This window comes from Physeter macrocephalus, chromosome 21 (genome assembly GCF_002837175.3).
Source record: "Physeter macrocephalus isolate SW-GA chromosome 21, ASM283717v5, whole genome shotgun sequence".
NCBI classification, from domain to species: Eukaryota; Metazoa; Chordata; class Mammalia; order Artiodactyla; family Physeteridae; genus Physeter; species Physeter macrocephalus.
Window position 1 is genome coordinate 84859250 of NC_041234.1, and position 19747 is coordinate 84878996.

General features: G+C 42.2%; 1 protein-coding gene across 18 annotated transcripts in view; it reads left to right on the forward strand.

Moving 5' to 3' along the window:
- Positions 1-19747, forward strand: part of TMEM164 (transmembrane protein 164) — a 167507-nt gene that overhangs the window by 35374 nt on the left and 112386 nt on the right. For 4 of the 18 annotated variants that reach the window (XM_055081515.1, XM_055081519.1, XM_055081516.1 and 1 more), the window contains 2 exons: positions 12297-12425; positions 14119-14202. The exons of 13 other annotated variants lie outside the window; for them this stretch is intronic. The gene's annotated coding sequence lies outside the window, so the exon portion shown is untranslated. Of the gene's footprint in view, positions 1-10447; positions 10516-12296; positions 12426-14118; positions 14203-19747 lie in introns of those variants that run through there. One more of the 18 variants, XM_055081518.1, reaches the window with a different exon arrangement.

Consider the following 19747-nt stretch of genomic DNA (forward strand, 5'->3'; position numbering starts at 1 on the left):
ATGAGATCTTTGCTGGGTAGAGTAATCTTGGTTGTAGGTGCTTCCCTTTCATCACTTTAAATATATCGTGCCACTCCCTTCTGGCTTGTAGAGTTTCTGCTGAGAAATCAGCTGTTAACCTTATGGGAGTTCCCTTGCATGTTATTTGTCGTTTTTCCCTTGTTTAATAATTTCTTTTTTGTTTTTAATTTTGTCAGTTTGTTTACTATGTGTCTTGGCATGTTTCTCCTTGGGTTTACCCTCCCTGGGACTCTCTGTGCTTCCTGGACTTGGGTGGCTATTTCCTTTCTCATGTTAGGGAAGTTTTCTACTCTAATCTCTTCAGATATTTTCTCGGGTTCTTTCTCTCTTCTCCTTCTGGGACCCCTGTAATGCGAATGTTGTTGCATTTAATGTTGTCCCAGAGGTCTCTTAGGCTGTCTTCATTTCTTTTCCTTCTTTTTTCTTTATTCTGTTTCACAGCAGTGAATTCCACCCTTCTGTCTTCTAGGTCACTTATCCATTCTTCTGCCTCAGTTATTCTGCTATTAATTCCTTCTAGTGTATTTTCTATTTCAGTTATTGTATTTTTCATCTCTGTTCGTTTGTTCTTTAATTCTTCTAGGTGTTTGTTAAACCTTACATCTTCTCTATCTTTGCCTCCATTCTTTTTCTGAGGTCCTGGATCATCTTCACTATCACTATTCTGAAATCTTTTTCTGGAAGGTTGCCTATCTGCGCTTCATTTAGTTGCTTTTCTGGGGTTTTATCTTGTTCATTCCTCTGGTACAAAGTTCTCTGCCTTTTCATTTTGTCTATCTTTCTGTGAATGTGGTTTTCCTTCCACAGGCTGCAGAATTGTAGTTCTTCTTGCTTCTGCTGTCTGCCCTCTAGTGGATGAGGCTATCAACTACTCATATTGTTTTACAATATGTGTTTACTGTGTTTTGTATACTACCAAACTTATACCCTGATTTTTTTTCACATAACATTCTCATAAACATTTTCCATGTCATTTAAAACTTGTCAGAAATATAATTCTTAATGGATATATCATACTCCATTCTATAACTAGATCATAACTTACTTAATCATTTCCTATTATTTTCTTAGTTATAAATAACGTTGCAACAAACTGCTTTGTGCATAAATCTCTGTATTTCAGAGTATTTTGTAGGCCATTTTCCTTCCTGTGGAATTGTTGGGTCGGGGGTATGAATGTTTTTAAGTAGCTTAATATGGGCTTTTCAAAAAAAGTAGTACCCATTTACATTCCCACCAACAGTGTCGAAGAGACCCCATTTCACCTTGTCCTTGCCAACAGATAGTCTCACTAAAGCAAAATCTTTGTGAAAATGGAATCTAAGTTAATGTATTCTTTGATTATTAGGGTGCTCAGGGAAAATTTCAAAGAACTGTTGATTAGCTGTCATGTTTCTTCCGTTGCTCACTCGGCCATAAATGTACCTTGGGCCCGAACTCGCTGCCCCTTTTGCTTATGCAGTTTTCTCTTTTCATCCTCCGAGCTCCTTTTCAAAATTGTAGTCATCCTCTAGGGCCCAACCCAGATCTGAAATCATCTCCCTGTCCATGCAGTCCTCCCTTGTTCCTCCCATTCATTTGATCTCTCTGCCCCATAGTCCCTCTCTTACGGCCTTTATCCCTTTCTGCCTCCTTCTGTAGTTTTCTGTATATGGACTTTCTTCCCAGGGCAGGGACTGGGTCATGTGCTCTGTACTGGCTTCCAGAACCTAGCTAAGAGCTTAGGATACAGAGGCCTGACTAGTCTATGAATGCTTTGTTGGAGGTTTCCTGAGGTCTGCTACATGTGACTTTTTTTAAAAAAAGAAAAGGATGTTGTAATTACCTGTGATGTTTACAGAGCTGGTTGGGATCAGTAATAAAAATGTTTTCGTGGTTATTTAAGATGGGCTGTATCCCTAAGTGCTATGCATTCCTTTATGTTAAATCTGGATCCTTAAGTTTTCCAAGGGGTGGTAAGCAACAGTTTTCACACACATTAGGCTGCTCCTCTCTTGCATGTATAGTGTAGTACTGCACTATCGAATAGAAGTTTCCATGATGATGGAAATGTTTTATATTTGTACTCTCCAATTTAGTAGCCACTAGCCAGGTGCAACAGCTGTGCACTTGACACATGGTTACTGCAACTGAGGAACTGATTTTTTCGTTTCATTTAATTTTTTTTTAATAAGGTGTCTTTTAAAAATTTATTTATTTTTAAAATTTTATTTATTTTTGGCTGCTTTGGATCTTCGTTGCTGTGTGTAGGCTTTCTCTAGTTGCGGTGAGCGGGGGCTACTCTTCGTTGCGGTGCATGGGCTTCTCATTGTGGTGGCTTCTCGTTGCAGAGCACAGGCTCTAGGCATGTGGGCTTCAGTAGTTGTGGCATGCGGGCTCAGTAGTTGTGGCTCACGGGCTCTAGAGCACAGGCTCAGTAGTTGTGGCACACGGGCTTAGTTGCATGTGGGACCTTCCCAGACCAAGGCTCAAACCCGTGTCCCCTGCAGGAAGATTCTTAACCACTGCGCCACCAGGGAAGTCCCTTATTTAATTTTAAGTACTTTAAATTGAAATAGCCACGGGTAATAGTGGTTACCATATTGGAAAGTGCAGGATCATACAAAATATTTAAAGGTACAGTCCCTTTTTTGTATGGGTAAGAGAAGCTCAGTGTTCATAGTAATCTAATGTAACCTTGACGTTGTGGCTGCCCAGAATTTTGGTGAGGCAGCCCAGATCCTGATAGAACTGTGGTGAGAGAAGAGGCTGTGAGTTTGGTTCAAAATGGAAACTGCCTCCAGTGACAGATCTGTGTTGGGAGAGGAGGGAGATGGCACCAGACTGGTATAGAGTGGAGGCAGAGTGTGACGAGCTGGAACATCCAGAGGAGACATGTGGACTTGATATGGTCGGTAATAGGGAGCCATTAACAGTTCATGAGAAGAGGAGAGACGGGAGAGAGTGGTGTTGCAAGGTCGTCTCTGCCAGGGGCATGCAAGCTAGTGGGAGAGGATGTGAGTTATTAGCTCCTCCTTTATTGGATAGGGCTGGGCAGTAATGATTCACCAAAGCCCTCAAAAACCCAGTCCCATCAGAAAACACAAATGATTTATTTTTGCATTAGCTTCCAGTTATTGTGTGCCTTCCTGTGGCTCAGATCCACGCCAGCATCTAGCAAGGAAGGCTCGGAGTTGGGAGGTGGGAGAGAAAGGCCGCCTGTGTGGTCCTGGTGCCTTGAAAGGTGTGTCTTGGATGCCTGAGCCTTCAAAACAACCTGGCAGCCCACTCATTCTGTCCCCACTGGCCCGCTTCCTTTAAGGACCAGTGGAAAATTTCTCATGTTTTTTTGTTAGAATATTTTGAATCTCATTGCTTTCCCCCGTCCCTACTTTTCCGTTCGGTTGAACATTTGTGTTTCTTCCTTCTATCTGCTCCTTTTGCCCCCACCATGTCCCTGACTACTTTGCTTATATTTTTATAACCCTGTCCTGACTTTAGCACCCAGGCTTGATGATTGGCTGGCATTGTTCTAAAGATCTGCCTCTGGACTCATTTTTAGGGAAAGGAAAACTGCTATCAAAAGGACTCTACCTCTTCACACTGCCCATTGTGCCCAGCTAAGGCAGCTGCTCCCATTTGCCTCCCAACCTCCAGACCCAGCTTGGCCCAGGGACACAGCCTAGCTCAAAAACACCCTCCCTTTAGGGAAAAGGTAGTTTAGCAAAGTCAAACCCACAAGCCTGCAGAAACCATTGACCTGAGCAGGCCCTGGAGATGTCTGACAGTTAAATCTCCATGTGTCAGCAGGCCTTGCTCCTGAGACCAGAGTGCCCTGTCCACGTCATTCACGCAAACAGGGGCTAGTTGCTGAGAGTAAAGGTGGTCTGGGTGCACCTCAGCTCGCCTCCTGCTCTCGCGATACAGCTAGAATAACTGTGAGTGGCACTCCCCTCGGCAGAGGAAAGCAGCTTCCTCATAGTTGCCCGAGTAAAGGAAAGAGTTGAGCTACACGGTGTAAGATTTTTGCAAAGGTCAATGGTCTTTTAATGGTTTCTGTCCTGATCATGGAGGTGGTATAGTTTACGAGTGAAGAGCATGGATTCTTGTAACACGCATTTACTGAGAATGTGCTGTTTGCCAAGTAATTCTGCTTGGTACTAGAATCTGACACTAGTGGGTTAGAATTTGGGTTCTGCCAGTTGTTAGCTATTTGAGCTTAGGTGAGTTTAACTTCTTTGAACTTCAGTTTACCTGCCTGTAAAATGGGAATAATAATGCTTATCACCTTGTATGGTTGTTGTAAGGATTAGAGAGGATCTGTACAGTACAGTTCCTGGGACCTAGTAAGGACTCAATAAAAGGTAACTGTTGTTATTATTAAGGTGTCCATTTCAGTTTGTAATAACCTCAGGGTTGTTAAGCCTGTTGATCCAACGTCCTTTCTCCTCATCCTTCAGCATCCTGGCTTTTTGCCTTTCTGAAGCTACATACTCAGAATAAGAGACATTGGGTGTGGTGGATTTAATATGATTTTCTTGATGGAAAGAAGGTTCCTAGGTACCAGATGACTGAGCTGGGGAAAGCTCTAGAGTTGCCTTCTCTAAGGAAACCTAAGGTAATTGCCACCTGTCTGAGAGATTTCTGCCCTGTCTGAAGGCCAGGGGGCAGGATATTGATGACAGCGCCTCCTCCTGGCCTTTTCAAGAGTAAGTGCAGAAAGTAGAGGCCACTTTCCCAGGAAGTTGAATGGGTGGGTGGATAGGGGATATTGTTTTTGAGTCAGGGACACCTTTTGTTCCATACTTGAGTCGTCATGGTCTCCCCACCTTAGGATGCTCTGTTGGTTTGGCTTTAAGGAAAGCTTTCCAGTTGACCTCTTAATCTTCAGAAATAACACCGGAAGTCACTTAGGCTATCACCTTCCATAGAAAACTATGCAGAGTTGTGTTCTAGGGGTTCAGTGGGTCTAGATTTTGGTTTTCTGTACTATCTGGGTCAAACTTTCTGAGAGTGATACACATGGTGTGTGGATGAGGGGCCAGGTGTGCTTCAGAGGGTGAGGGTTGTGTAAGAGTAACACTGAAATCCCTCAGCAAGACTGAGGGGTTGTCCACATCTACTGCCCTAACGGGGGACCCTAGCGAACAGGAACAGGACTGGATCATTGCCACCAGCTCGGAGATATATTCACAGATATCAAAATTAAATGTTAAGAGGACGTCCCTCTAAGAGCTACAAATGTTCTGTCCTTCAAATTTATTCATCTCTGTTGCTGTCTCTTTTGTAAGAATGAGAAAAAACTGCTTGTGATACAAATCTTTAAGTCCTGCTTCACGTGCAGAGGGGCAGCTTGCAAAAGTAAGGACTTCCACAGATACCCATTTAGAAAAAAATCCTTTGGTAATGTGAATTATAGCCTTTGAATTTCTTGGTTGTGAAATCTTGGTTTTTAATGTATTGGGTTTGCTTCAAGCAGTTTGCCTATGCTGTAGGCTACAACCTCCTTTTAGTGAAATGACGAGGTATGTCCCCTTTATAAAATACTCAGGGAAATGGAACCATGTCATGGTCCCTGTTGATATAGGTCCCTAGAGACTTAAGACCTCAGAGCTGTAACTGCAACTCTGTTAGTTCTATTAGAATGTGACTTCCCAGCAGCCTTTATTTGTCTGTGTTTTAAGGAGTTGTCTAACAGTCACTTCATGATGACAGAATACAGGGTAATATAATTAAAAAGAAAAGAAAAAGAACAGAATGAAGCCTCTACTTCTTTCTGTTGGTCTTTGCCTTCTCTTGTTGCACTGAACCTCCCTCCCTCTATGCTCAGCCATCCTCTGAGGTTACCTACTGGTTGGGCTCATAACCACGTTGCCTCTGAGGCTAGTGGACATGCCCAAACACTGATATTTGGGTCCTAACTTTCAGCTCGATTTAAAGAGTTGCTACTGTTGAATGTCATCTTTTTTTCCTGGATCCTTATGGTAAAGTTTGACCCTTTGGATAAAACACCTAGGTGAGCAACGGATTACATGGGAAATCTTTCCATGAAACAAATTCATTTAATAGTATTACCTTGTATGACAGATGGTAACTAGACTTATCGTGCTGATCCTTTTGTGATGTATCAAAATATCGAATCACTATGTTGTCTCTTGAAACTAACAATATTGTAAGTCAGTTGTACTTCAATTTAAAAAAAGTAGTATTACATTGTAAATAAGTAACAAACACGAACAGCTTCCATCCCCTCACCCCTGCTATCCATACAGCCTGAATGGGAAAGTTGATCGGTTTTTTGTTTCTTCAGTTTTGATTTTACTTGAAGTAAGTTATCAAAATCAGACACATCCCTGATTGTCCAGAAGTCCGCAAAAAAAATTTTTTTTTTTTTGCGGTACGCGGGCCTCTCACTGTTGTGGCCTCTCCCGTCGCGGAGCACAGGCTCAGGACGCGCAGGCTCAGCGGCCATGGCTCACGGGCCCAGCGGCTCCGCGGCACGTGGGATCTTCCCGAACCGGGGCACGAACCCGTGTCCCCTGCATCGGCAGGCGGACTCTCAACCACTGCGCCACCAGGGAAGCCCCCGCAAAATATATGTTGCAAATTGATCTAATAAACCAATTTGGTTGTCTACAGTTATTCGATTTTATTTTGGTGGGTATCATGCATCTTCAATAGTTAGAGGTAGGTGAGGGCTATAAAGGTTTCCTCCCTGCAACCAGTATATTACAGTGAAAGCAATTCAGATCACATTCTACCACACAAGCATTTATTAATAATCAGGCACAAAAAAGTCATACAGCCTGATCTGTATGCCCAGAGACATTCCATCTCTTATTGTTGCCAACCACTATCTTGTGTGAAAGGTTCACTGGAGGTAGATGTGACAATAGTCTAACTATAGGATTCAGCTTACCTTCTAATTAAAGGGCACATCCAAATCCTCCATTAAGTGTCTGAACATAAGATTTGTTGGGACTCCTGAGCCTAATGTGTCATTCTCAAGAGGTGAAGGTCATTGGGCCAGCCGAGTCTTATATCCAATTTATGCAAGGGTGGGAGTGCCTGAATAGTTCTAACTGATCCACTTGTCTTGAACACCAAGGAGTTCCCTAATGAAATATCATTTCTAGTATCCATTGCTCTAATTAACAAACCATTTGAAGATTTCATAGCTGAAACATTTGAGTGTGGCTTTTTATCCATTAAAAAAATTAAGGTGTGTTTTACATACAGTAAAATTCACCCTTTTTAGGATAGAGTTCTACGAGTTTTGACAAATATATAACATAATCGAGATAGAGAATGCTTTCATCACCCCCCCCCCAAAAAATTCCCTTATGACTTGCTTGTGAGATTAAAAAAAGCTTTATTGAGGTATAATTTATGTGCCATACTGTTCACCCATTTTAAGTGTATAATTAATGATTTTTGGTATGTTACATTATTAATTTTTAAAATTGTGGTAAATATATATATAATGAAATTTGCCATTTTAACCATTTTTAAGTGCACAATTCAGTGGCGCTAATTATGTTCATAATGTTCTGCAACCATTACCACTATTTCCAAAACGTTTTCATCACTCTGAATATAAACTCTGTACCCATTAGGCATTAAGCAGTAACTCCCTGTTTTCCCCTCCCCCAGGCCCTAGGAACCACTGTTCTATTTTCTGTCTCTATGAATATGCCTATCTAGCTACCTCATATAAGTGGAATCATACAATATTTGTCCTTTTGTGTCTGGCTTATTTTACTTAGCACAGTGTTTTTAAGGTTCACCCATGTTGTAACACGTGTCATTCCTTTTTAAGGCTGAATGATAGGGACTTCCCTGGCGGTCCACTGGTTAAGACTCTGTGCTTCCACTGCAGAGGGCACGGGTTCAATCCCAGATCCCTGGTCAGGGAACTAAGATCCCACATGCCACGCAGTGCCCCTGTCCGCCCCCGCCAAAAAAAGGCTGAATAATATTCTATTTTATAGATAAACCACATTTTGTTTATTCATCTGTCTGTGGACACTTGGGTTGTTTTCCTTTGGCTATTGTGAATAATGCTGTGATGAACAAGTATCTGTTTAGTCTCTGTTTTCAGTTCTTTGGGGTATGTACCTAGGAATGAAATTGCTGGGTCACATGGTAATTCTGTGTTTAGCTTCTTTAGGAACTGCAGAACTAACTGTTCCACAGCAGGTGAGCCATTTTACATTCCCACCAGTAACGCACGAGGGTTCCAATTTCTCCACATTCTTGCCAGCACTTATTTCCTTTTAAAAAATTATAGCCATCCTAGTAGGCATGAAGTGGTATCTCACTGTGGTTTTGTGTTGCATTTTCCTAATAACTAATGTTGTGCTCATTGGCCATTTGTATATCTTCTTTGGAGAAATGTCTGTTCAAGTCCTTTGCCCATTTTTTTTAAACTGGATAGTATGTCTTTTTGTTGTTGAGTTCTTGACTGTGGGCTTTGATGAGAGATTTCAGTTGCTAACTAATCACCCCCGGAGTGTGTATTCTCAGTTAGGGTTCTTCAGATGTTAACAGTGGTGTACTGATAAACATTTAAAGCCCTGATTTATAGCATTTGCCAATTCGTGTGGTCCATTTCAAATTACCAGTCTGTCCTCACTAAAGTAGCAAAGGCATTGTGAAGGGATGCACAGAATCAACTCTTGCTAGCCAGTGCTATTGGGTTTCCAGCACAGCACTAAATGTTAATTAACTGCCCTACAGTGTAGAAAACTAATATATACACATACATGTCACAGTGTCTACGCTGAAAGTATTTTAAATTGAATAGCAGATATTATAACTAAAATTAAATGAAATAGATTTTCAATGAACAACTCTTTAGGAATAGCTACTATTTGTTGAGCTCATCATATGCTAGACATGTTCCAAGTGTTTGATGCATATTATCAGTCAACAGAGGAGGAAGCTTAAAGCAAGTTCAGAGTAGGCTGAGACTTGAACCTGGACTCCAGAGCCACTGCATTTGACCTCTGTTTACACTACCTTCTGCCCCATTCATGGAATTTACTTACTGACTGTTGACTCCCATAAACAGAGTGAATGGCTTTCTTCTAACCTCAGAGACCCTTCTGTGTTACTCTTTCACCTTCAGCCTCTCCAAAACCTACAAATTAGAGGTGAAAACCAAAGCCATGTTGGTACTACCTATCAATGAACTGTAGAGGGTTAAAAATATCCTTTTCCTGATTGCAAAAAAACCTCCCAAGTTTTGTAAGAAAAATGTCAAAAATAGAAAGTGAAAATCCTCCATAATCCCATCTATCAGAGATAATCATTATTAACAGCTTGCATTTATTCTCTCAGATCTTTTGTCTTTTTCTGTACTTTTTTTTTTAACAAAACTGAGATGATTCCTTACAATCTGAAATTTTTCTCATCGGACAGTAGAGTTGGATGCCAGTGCATGTAGCGCAACTTCATTCCTTTTAATAGCTACATAATGTCTCTGGTGAGAAAGAAGCGTAAGGGACTTTGAAGGGCTGTTTTGAAGAAGGGATAATAGGTGGCACATGGGACAAAAAGTTTGATAACTGCTGTTGGGTACCAGAAACAGAGCATCATTCTGTCTGCTGCCTCCTCCAGAGCTACCATAACTTACTTACCTGGAGTGATAAGATACAAATCAATTAATGTTGTTAAGAGTTCCAGGAAAACTCTTCAATAAACTAAGCGACCCGGGGATAAATGTGAGATAAGACTACGTATGAAAATCTTCCACAGGTCTTTAGGGTTTTGCAGCTCTGGTCTTAGAAACCCTATTTGGAATCTTTTTCTTCAACTCCAGTAGGACCTGCTCTGAATTTGAGAAACATTGTTTTCAAAGCAACACAAACTTTTAATTTCTCTTCATCTCCTGCTCGTTTTTCAAGATGGCCACCACCACATTTTCTCGTTCTGACCTGTTGGTTCTCTGATATTCTCCATGGTTGTCAGTGTTTTTGTTTTCTCCTTGGTCCACGCGCTTGTCACTAGCAAAGCTCCTATTGACTTTAGCAGGCGTGGCATTTATGATTTTTGCAACTGGGAATTCATGGGAAGAAAGAAGGTTATGGAGGGGAAGGTTTAGCCTGGAAGTAGTAGAAGTGTCTGACAGCCATTATTAGGTGGCTGTCAAAATAGAATGCTTTACTCTCTGGCACGTATCACTCCAGGGAATGAAATAATCCAAGAATGATAAGCTCTCAGTTGCCATCTGTCGGTTTGTTATGCTGCTTGCTTGTTCTAGTTAACATTGAACACTGACCTCACATGCCACTTGGAGAAACTTCGAGGAAGATAAGATGATCATAGGGTGTAAAGCAAGCTGACAGAAGGCCTGTCAAGAGAGATGGGCTAAAGGCCAGAGGTATCCGTTTATCAGGATTTGTCTGTCTCATGGTTTCTTCTCTTTCTCTTTCTCTTTGTCTCAAGGAGCTGGCAGCATGCTGTTTTTCCCTTTAATACAACATATTTGCATTCTTTTACCAGTTTAAAGAGGTTAGTTTATAGTAGAGGTGGAGGGCTGTGTTGGGGTCAGATGCTATCTTTTTTCTTAATTACAAAGGTAAAAATATGGGTGTTTGAAGCTCCTGAATGGACATGTCATTAACTTTCAAATTACACGTGAAGCCTCAGGTTTGTGCATATGTATTTTACTGTGCCTTCTGGTCCATATCCCCTTCAAAGGCAAACTGCTTCATGCCAGCTGTGCTGGGGGGCAGTAGCCATGAACTGTGCCAGAGACCCTGCCTCCCTGGCTTAGGTTGATTGGACTGGGAGTGGCCCCCTGTCCCCAAAACAGCCCGTTGATCACCTGGTGAGCAGCATGGGCTTGATAAGATGAGCTGGGCCATTCATTTTCCTCTCCTAGGAAATTAGAATTGGGAAGCTGAGAGACTAAATAAGACAGTTTGCAGCCGGGACAAGAGCCAAAAGATAATAGGGAGGGGAGCAGTCATGTCAGGCCAAGTCCATGCTGGTGCTCTGAGGAGACAGAAGCCATGAGGAAACTGAGAAGCTAGTAAGAGAGAAGGAGAGATGCCCTGAGAGACAGTGTAGCTGTTCCTTACAACCACCTTGAACCCAGAGCCACCTTCCAGTTCTCCTGAGGCCAAGCTTTATCCCACACTAGGATTCTCATGGGATACCTGTTTTCTTACCATAAACCTCCCTTTTGTTGAGCCAGCTTGAATAGGACTGTTTTCTTTCAATAAAAATTGTCAGTCCAACACTTGTCTTTCGATTTCTTGATAATAGCAAGAAAAAAAAGGTAAGTGTTGGTGAAGACGTAGAGAAATCAGAACCCTTGTACACTGTTGATAGGAATGCAAAATGGTGCAGCTGCTATGGAAAGCAGTATGGAGATTCCTCAGAAATAGAACTACCATATGATCAGTAATTCCACTTCTGGGTATTTAGCCGAAGGAATTGAAATCAGAAAATCAAAGAGATATTAGCACTCCAGTGTTCATTGTAGCACTATTCGCAATAGCCAAGATGTAGGAACAATCCAAATGCCATCCAAGGATGGATGAATGGATAAAGAAAATGTGTATATGCACAGTGGAATATTATTCAGCCTTAAGAAGGAGGAAATCCTGTCATATGCTATGACATGGATGAACCTTGAGGATATTATCATAAGTGAAATAAGCCAGTCACAGAAGGACAAATACTGCATGATTCCACTTATATGAGGTATTTAAATAGTCTACTTCATGGAATCAGAGTAGAATGAAGGTTGCTAGAAGCTGGGAGGGAAGGGTTACCAGGGGCTGGGAAATTGCTAATCAATGGGCCTAAAGTTTCAATTATACAAGATGAACAAGTTCCAGAGATCTGCTGTACGACATTGTGCCTATAGCTAACAGTAGTTTATTGTACACTTACAAATTTGTTTAGAGGGTAGATCTCATGTTAAATGTTCTTATCACAATAAAATAAAATAAATCGTCAGACCAGATCTAGGTCCACAATTGTAGACTTTGAGGCTCGATTGACAACAGTCGTTTAACATTTAGGGTTAACATTAAGTGTTGAAGGCTCTTCTGGGTATTATGGGGAAACAGTGAAAAAACACAGATACCTGATTATTTCCCTCAGGCTCAATGCCGACGTTATGGGCTTTAAATCTGTGTTCCTGGCAAACTGAGAATGAAAAGAGGCAGGGATTCTGACTGTTCATTTATCACCTCACAGCTCTCAACCAACAGGGGGCCTTCTTTATCCTATTTAGCCTCTCAGTAGAATATTTGCCTTTCATTTATTCCTCTTTCCAGTCAACTCTTGATTATTCATGTAATCGGGGAGAACATTAATGGGAGTAATAGAAGACCGCCCCACCTTGGCCTCTCTTCTCTGTCACAGCAGCATTAAGTTCCAAAAATGGAAACCAACCATCAGGAGAGGTAAGGAGGCTGTCTCTGTTGAGTTCCTTTTCTGGTGCCCGTAGGAGATTGCTGGAAAGCCAATGCCATCTGCTTGGATTAAAGTAAAAATACGGCATTTTGAAAAACTAAAATACAGTTGGGGGCAAGTTGACCAGGATGCCGTTCTTTCTCTCGCATCTATTTCACCCTCTGTCAGTGTCTCACGTCAGATCGCCCAGCTTTCTGATTGGCAACTGATATTCTCAGTTCAAGGTTTGGGACTCAGCCAGCTAAAATTTCCACAGTGGAGTTTCCCAAGGTTTGGTTCTTGAGCCATTTGCATCAGAGTTACCTTGGGTGTTTCTTAAATATGTTGATTCCTGGGCCCTACCCCAGACCTAGTGAGTCCAGGTAAGGGGGAGAGGAATTGACCTGGGAACATGAATTTTACTCCACTCCTCTCCAGGCGATATTTATGCATACTGAACTTTGAGAATGACTACTCTGTAAAATGACCTGAGGGGATTTGGAGGGTAGTTCTGGAAAATTACCACCACTTCCATTTCCCTCACTGTTAGTAGACCAAGTGAGTGGGTGGGGAAAATGGGGCATCCCTGGTGTCAGAGAGTATTTTCCTGCGTGCAAATAGATAGGAATTCTCTACTGAAATGAAAGTGAAGAAAAATGGAGACTCCACCACGCAAAATTAGATGGCACTTAGTATTCGAATATTTGTTGAATTACTCCCTGAATAATTGACAGTTGATTGAGCAGGGACACAGGAATGTTGTGTATAAGTTACAGACTTGGTTTGCATCTATGTTTCCTTCTAAAGAGACCACGCTCTTCTCCATTTCTACATTGTCTTTATCTAGAATGAAAGTAGCTGGTCATCTCCAACATATTTGGGGTTTTGTGGTAATTTAAATATATAAATAGATACTACATGGTGCCACTCAATGGCTGTACCCAAATATAACCCTACTAATCAAAAATGAGGATATTGTGTTTATTTTAAGACAGTGGTTGTAGTGTTCAGCCTTTTTTTTTTTTTTCTCGAACACTGGCTCCATGGAGGAAAGCAAGGTCCTGTGTTTCATTGCTTTCCAAGCATTCCCCGACAACTGTTGAATGGGTTTTGTTCCAAAAGTTTCTTTGGAAATCTATTTAGAATTCAGATTGCATTGTCCCATGGACACAATATTCTTGGGGGTCTGGTTCCCAGACCAGCTGGCAGAAGCCTATTTAATCTGAAATGGAATGGAAGTACAGTTCCTCAGCCCCTAGCGAGGATTCCTAACAGTGTTTTTATGGGGAAAAAAAAAGCACCAGAGTTTCAGACCTGTGATCCTCGTTACACGTCCGAGTTTCACTCTCCGAGCAGAATCAGAGAGTTGGAGGGAACTTGTTGGAGGGAACAATTCAAACTCCTTCACGTGGCTTCCTAGACCTTGTGTGACCTGGCTTCTGCCCACCTCTCCAGCATTGTTTCTTACGGGTTTCCCCTGGCACTCTATATTATCTAGGCAAACGGAGCTATTTTGAGTTCCCTGAACGTGCCTTTGTAACCCCTGGGCCACTGAAGCCTTTACCCATTGCTTTTCCCTCTGCCAGAGACCTCCTTCGCTGCTGCCCAATGGGTGGCTGTGTTACAGGCTCTCAAAACTCTGATCATAGGTTTTATTATGCTGTGATTTGTGTGTTTTATGTCATTTCTCTTTCCTCTTGCCAGACTAAATGCTCCACAAAAGCCAAGACCATGTCTGTGTTAACTCGCTGTTGTTTCCCCAGCACTTAGCATGGTGTCTGGCAGGAGGTAGGTTCTTCATAATATGGCAAGTGAATGAATGATTTAGCCCAGGGGTTCTCAACATTTTCGTAGCTGCTGTACACATGATGGTCTTCCTGTGCTCCGCAGAGTAAGCTGAGGGCTGTGTCAATAAGAAGGTAATATTGGGGTTATATAGAATTCCCAACCGCTGTATCTGTGACTCACCTCTGCTCTCTGACTCAAGAAAGCATATGAAAGCATCTACGTCTGCTTCAGTTTCTCCTCATAACATGTGGCAAAAAAGCATTTTGCAAGTGAGAAAGAGGGAGCTATCGGAGGGATAAGATAAAAATGAATAGATGTGTAAATAATTTGCAAACTTCAGTCCTCTAACTGTTATTCATCATAAATCCCTTGCCTCACCTCTCTCGCCTGATGAGACCTACCCATGGGCTGCTACATGGTTCTGAGAAGCACAGATCTGGTCCAGTCCTGATGTGGGCTTTGAGATTTAGAAAGGACAAGTCTTTTGCCCGAGTCCATACTTTAGTGAACAGCTGTTCTGGGAATACCATCTAAGGCTTTTGACTGCCAGGCCCTTGTACTTTCTTCCAGAGGTTGTATGTTCTATAAATAAAGTCAACATGCATTGAAAACAACTTAGTCCTTCCGTGGATATTCAAGGCAGTCTCAGATCACTTGACCAGGGTCACTACTGGTGATAGATTGAGGGCAACAGGAGGGTGAAGTAATGCAAAAAGTACATTCTCTCATTTAGGTTTGGTTCATTAATGCAAGGCCTGGGGGGAGAGCGCAGGGAGTCCAGCTAACCCAAGGCACTGCTTACGGAATTGAGACTTAACAGATGGCTCTTCATTATGCTAGGATTCCACATCTGCACGGAGTGTAGAGCGTGACTGAATGTTCAGTGGGTATTTCTTGATTATGCGATTTACAGAAATCACTCCTCTGGTGTGATGATAATACCAGTTAGAATTTTTTATACCATTGAACATTTAATTTGATAAATGTGGTTTGATAAATGAGGCGGTGGCTGTTATTACTATTATTACTTTTAAGGAGCTCCTATAGAGTTAGGAGGAGCCTTTCTGCCATTTGGTTTGGGACCCTGCATCAGCTATTAAAAAGTACATGGGGACCTTAAATACCTGTTGCTTAATGTTATTTGTACTCTGGTTATGATTCTTTTTTTTTTTTTTTTTAAGAAGATGTTGGGGGTAGGAGTTTATTAATTAATTTACTTATTTTTGGCTGTGTTGGGTCTTCGTTTTTGTGCGAGGGCTTTCTCTAGTTGCGGCGAGCGGGGGCCACTCTTCATCGCGGTGCGCGGGCCTCTCACTATCGTGGCCTCTCTTGTTGCGGAGCACAGGCTCCAGACGCACAGGCTCAGTAGTTGTGGCTCACGGGCTTAGTTGCTCCGCGGCATGTGGGATCTGGGCTCGAACCCGCATCCCCTGCATCGGCAGGCGGACTCTCAACCACTGCGCCACCAGGGAAGCCCTGGTTATGATTCTTGTGTGTTTCTTCTGCTCACAACAGCATCTGCCATAGGACTGAATGAAAGGAAACAGCCTAATGGGTCACACTAAGTAAAGTTCACAGGCATTTAGGAGAAGCGCAGATCTGCTGGTCCCTGGAGAGGAAGGGAAAGCAGAGCTTTTCCAGGTGTAAGCCTGTGACTCAAGGTCGGATTCTTGTGGAAGGTATGTGGTTGGCTGGAGAGGACAGCATAGCTCACTTCTCACCTGCCTTTCTGTAGGACACACTCCACGAGTCTCATATCAGGCTGGGTATTTCTCCCTGTGGTGAAGAAGACAGCCAACAGGTGGCTAATTAAAAGGATCATAAGCCCCAAAGCCAACCTCAGGGGCTTGCGAGAGCTAAGCCTCCTTCCACCAGGCCACCCAAAGTCCTCGGAGACTGGTAGGCCAATAGCATAATGAGTGAGGATGGAAAGCGCCATTCCCTACTCCCCTTTAAGAAAAGGTAACCTATGGTTTTGTAGTCCTTCAAACTGCCAGTATTTTGCTCCATCCCAGTTTTGCTTCTATGCCACTTCTTTAATGTCACTGAATAAACGCTCGTCTGCCTGTCTGTCTGGATTGAGGGAAACAGAATGAACCTAGAAGGGCTATCCTTGAAGTCACGTACCACCAAATTCTGGGCTGTTTGCATCTGCCTCAGTTTCTCCTTGTAACGTGACAAAAAGCATTTTGGTTCTAAGTAACAATGCAAAGCTTCCCGGAGTGAGCCAAATGTGAAAAGTGTAATTTGAGGCAGTTCTCAGAAAAGAGCCTCTTCTGGTAAATAAAAGCTCCTTTTCCTTATTTTATTTATGTCTTATCACATTTTGTCCAATTTCAGCTCATCGCAGGCTGAATTTTTCCTTTTGATGTCTGCTTTCCAGAATAGTCCTCGACTGTAAAAAGGGAACAAAAGGCCAACTCCTTGGCTTTCAGTTTGCAGCATCCCCAGCCCTTTCATCTATCTCAGTGCTCCTCTAGTTGGGAACAAAACCCAAGCTCCAGGGTCAGAACACATATGGAGGAAGAGTGCTTTTTCAAACTCTTAAGCCCACGCGGATTTCATGTTTCATTGTCATACTGCTTTGCGATACAGGGTCAGCTGCGGGTAGGGAAGCTAGAGAGGGCTTGGAGGAAAAAAATTGGTTCGCCAAAACAGACATTCCCACTTTGGGGGTCAGAAGTTCAATTCAGAAGAAAGCGTGTTCTTAAGGGATTCATTTGCTAATCCAGGGCTGCTTTCCATCTTGAGAGCATGTGTGTCAAGGTACCCAGCCCGGAAGATGAAGCAGGAGTTTGATGTGCTGGCGTTCGGGTGCTCGTTCAGCCACTGTGCCTTTTGTTCTCTAAGTTTCCTGTCCATTCTTCAGTGTCTGCTTTTCCTCTTCTGCTGCCTTTGGTTGCAAATCACAGAAGACCTATGTCTTTTGTGCTCCTGGCTTGTTGTCTTGGTTACAGACTTCTTTGGCCTGCCATTTTTTTTTTTTTTTTGAGGGGAATATACTACTTAAAGAAGAGTTTTAAAAATAGCAACTGAGGGCTCTTTCTCAAAGGATACTGGGGTATTCAGCAGTGGGTAGAACTAGGGTTTGCAAACCTGGTTGTAGTTTGAAATCGCCCGGAATGCTCTAAAATACTGCTGCCCAGGCCCCAGGCTCAACCAGTTGAGTCAGGATTTTGGGGAATGGGCCCCAGGAATTGGGATTTTATTTTAAATTAACTGGCTAGGTGATTCTAATGTGCATTCAGCATTTAGAGCCATTGAGGTTGTTTTTTTTTTATTGAAGTATAATTGATTTCCAGTGTTTCAGGTGTACAGCAAAGTGATCCAGTTATACATATGTACGTATTTTTCATATTCTTTTCCATTGTAGTTTATTACAAGATATTGAATGTAGTTCCTTGTGTTATATAGTAGGTCCTTGTTGGTTATCTATTTTATATATAGCAGTGTATACATTTTAATCCCAAACTCCTAATTTATTCCTCTCTTGCCCATTCCCCTTTGGTAACCATAAGTTTGTTTTCTATGTCTGTGCATCTGTTTCTGTGTTGTAAATAAGTTCATTTGTATCATTAGAACCATTGAGGTTTTTTTTTAATAGATCTTTATTGGAGTATAATTGCTTCACAATACTGTGTTTATTTCTGTTGTACAACAAAGTAAATCAGTCATATGCATACATAGGTCCCCATATCCCCTCCTTCTTGAACCTCCCTCACAGATCCATTGAGTTTTAACAGCAAAGCCAAACAGTTGGGTTCCGAGCTGTTTGAGACAGGTGGGGAAAATATGATCAACCTTTTTGTACCTTAGTTTTTCCTGCCTAGAAGATGCAGCCAGTAAAGCTTGAGGAGCTACAGAGTCTCACTGTGACTGCCCTGTCATTGCTGTCACATACAAAAGAGTGGCACCTTCCCATAAAAAAAAAAATATCCAAGTATCCAGCTGGCTTGGTGTCTGGGCCGTAACAGTGGCTTGAGGCAGTCTCGGGGATTAAAATAAATCTTCCAGTTGCTTGAAGAAGGAGCTTATCTTTGGGGAGGCACAGCAATTTCACTTGCCCCAGATTGGGCAGAGCTTTCCGGGTTTTTAAATCTGTCCCAACTTCTAGCTGACTCCCGTCTCATACTCCAGAAAGTTAGCAGAGTCGGGCCCAATATTTTTATTCTTTGTGAAATGTCCTTTTAAATTATTTTTCTAACATAGAGGCAATGCCAAGCCTATGATCCAAACCTGAAACATTACAAGAATATGACATGTAGCAAGTAAAAGTCCCCTACAAGTCTGTCTCTCACCATCAGTGTGTTTTTCCTTCAGATTTTATGTTTGATTGGTTGTTACTGAAAAACTCAAACAATTTGAAAGGAATAGAAGGGCATGTATAATTCTCTCCAACCCCTTACCCCTAATCTGTTATTCTTTTCTCCCCAGAAACAAACCAGCATTACTAGTTTCTTGGAAATCTTGAGAGGCATTCTATGCATAAACAAGGCTTGAATATTCTAAAGTGACTTTTTGATTAGGTAATCACATCTATCCACCTACAAGAGACATCTGTTTGTTTCATTTATTCGTTCAACAAGTATCTGAGCATCTTGAATGTTCCAGGCATTACGTCAGCTTCTGGATCTCTAATAAGGACCAGCGCACAGCCACTGCCCTCCAGGAGCTTACAGTCTAGCAGGGAAGATTGACATTTAACAAAGACACAGCTACTGTCAAATGAGAAATGGTGATGAGTGTTGTGAAGGAAAAGAATGGAGTTTACATGTGTCACTTCCAAAACAGTGGTTGGTAGAGTCCTCTTCCCCAATTTTCTAACATGGAGGTGTGGACGGGAGATTGGAGGCAAAGACATAAACTGCAACCTTTATTCTTGCCAGCAGTTTTCTTTCCTGTCAGAATTTTCATCCGACAAAATGGCCTGCTGAGAGTTGGGGTAATAATCTACCAGCCAGCTTTGTACTTGGTTGACAGAGTGCTGGCAGTATGCTAGATCAGACCCTTGTCAGACAGACTGAACTTCTTGCAGACAGGAACTATGTCCTGCATCTCTGTGTGTGCCCAGAATGCCAGCAAGGACAAATTGATGTAGGCACTAGGCAGTAGGTCCTTTTATTATGTTTTCATTTTATACCTTAGCAGCACTTCAAGAGGTAGGTGTTCTTATTCCCATTTTTAAAGATGAGAAAACTGAGGCTTAATGAGGCAGGTGTGTGTGTGTGTGTGTGTGTGTGTGTGTGTGTGTGTGTGTATGTATGTGTATACATATATATATAGCTCCCTTCTTTAAAAATACTCCTGTTCCCCCCCACCCCAATTCCATGACCATAGTCATAAAGCTTCTTGGTGGCAGAGCTCTGCAAACATTTGCTGGCCCACGTGGCTGTGACCCTGACACAGTTGGTTCCCTTCCTGCAGGGAACTGGATACCATCCATCCCTCCCACGGGTTGGCCCAGGCTCTGTTCCTTCAGAGTTGTCTGGAAGAGTTTTAAGACAACCAGGTTATCTATCCTGTGCTAAATATTTTTCTGGGATTG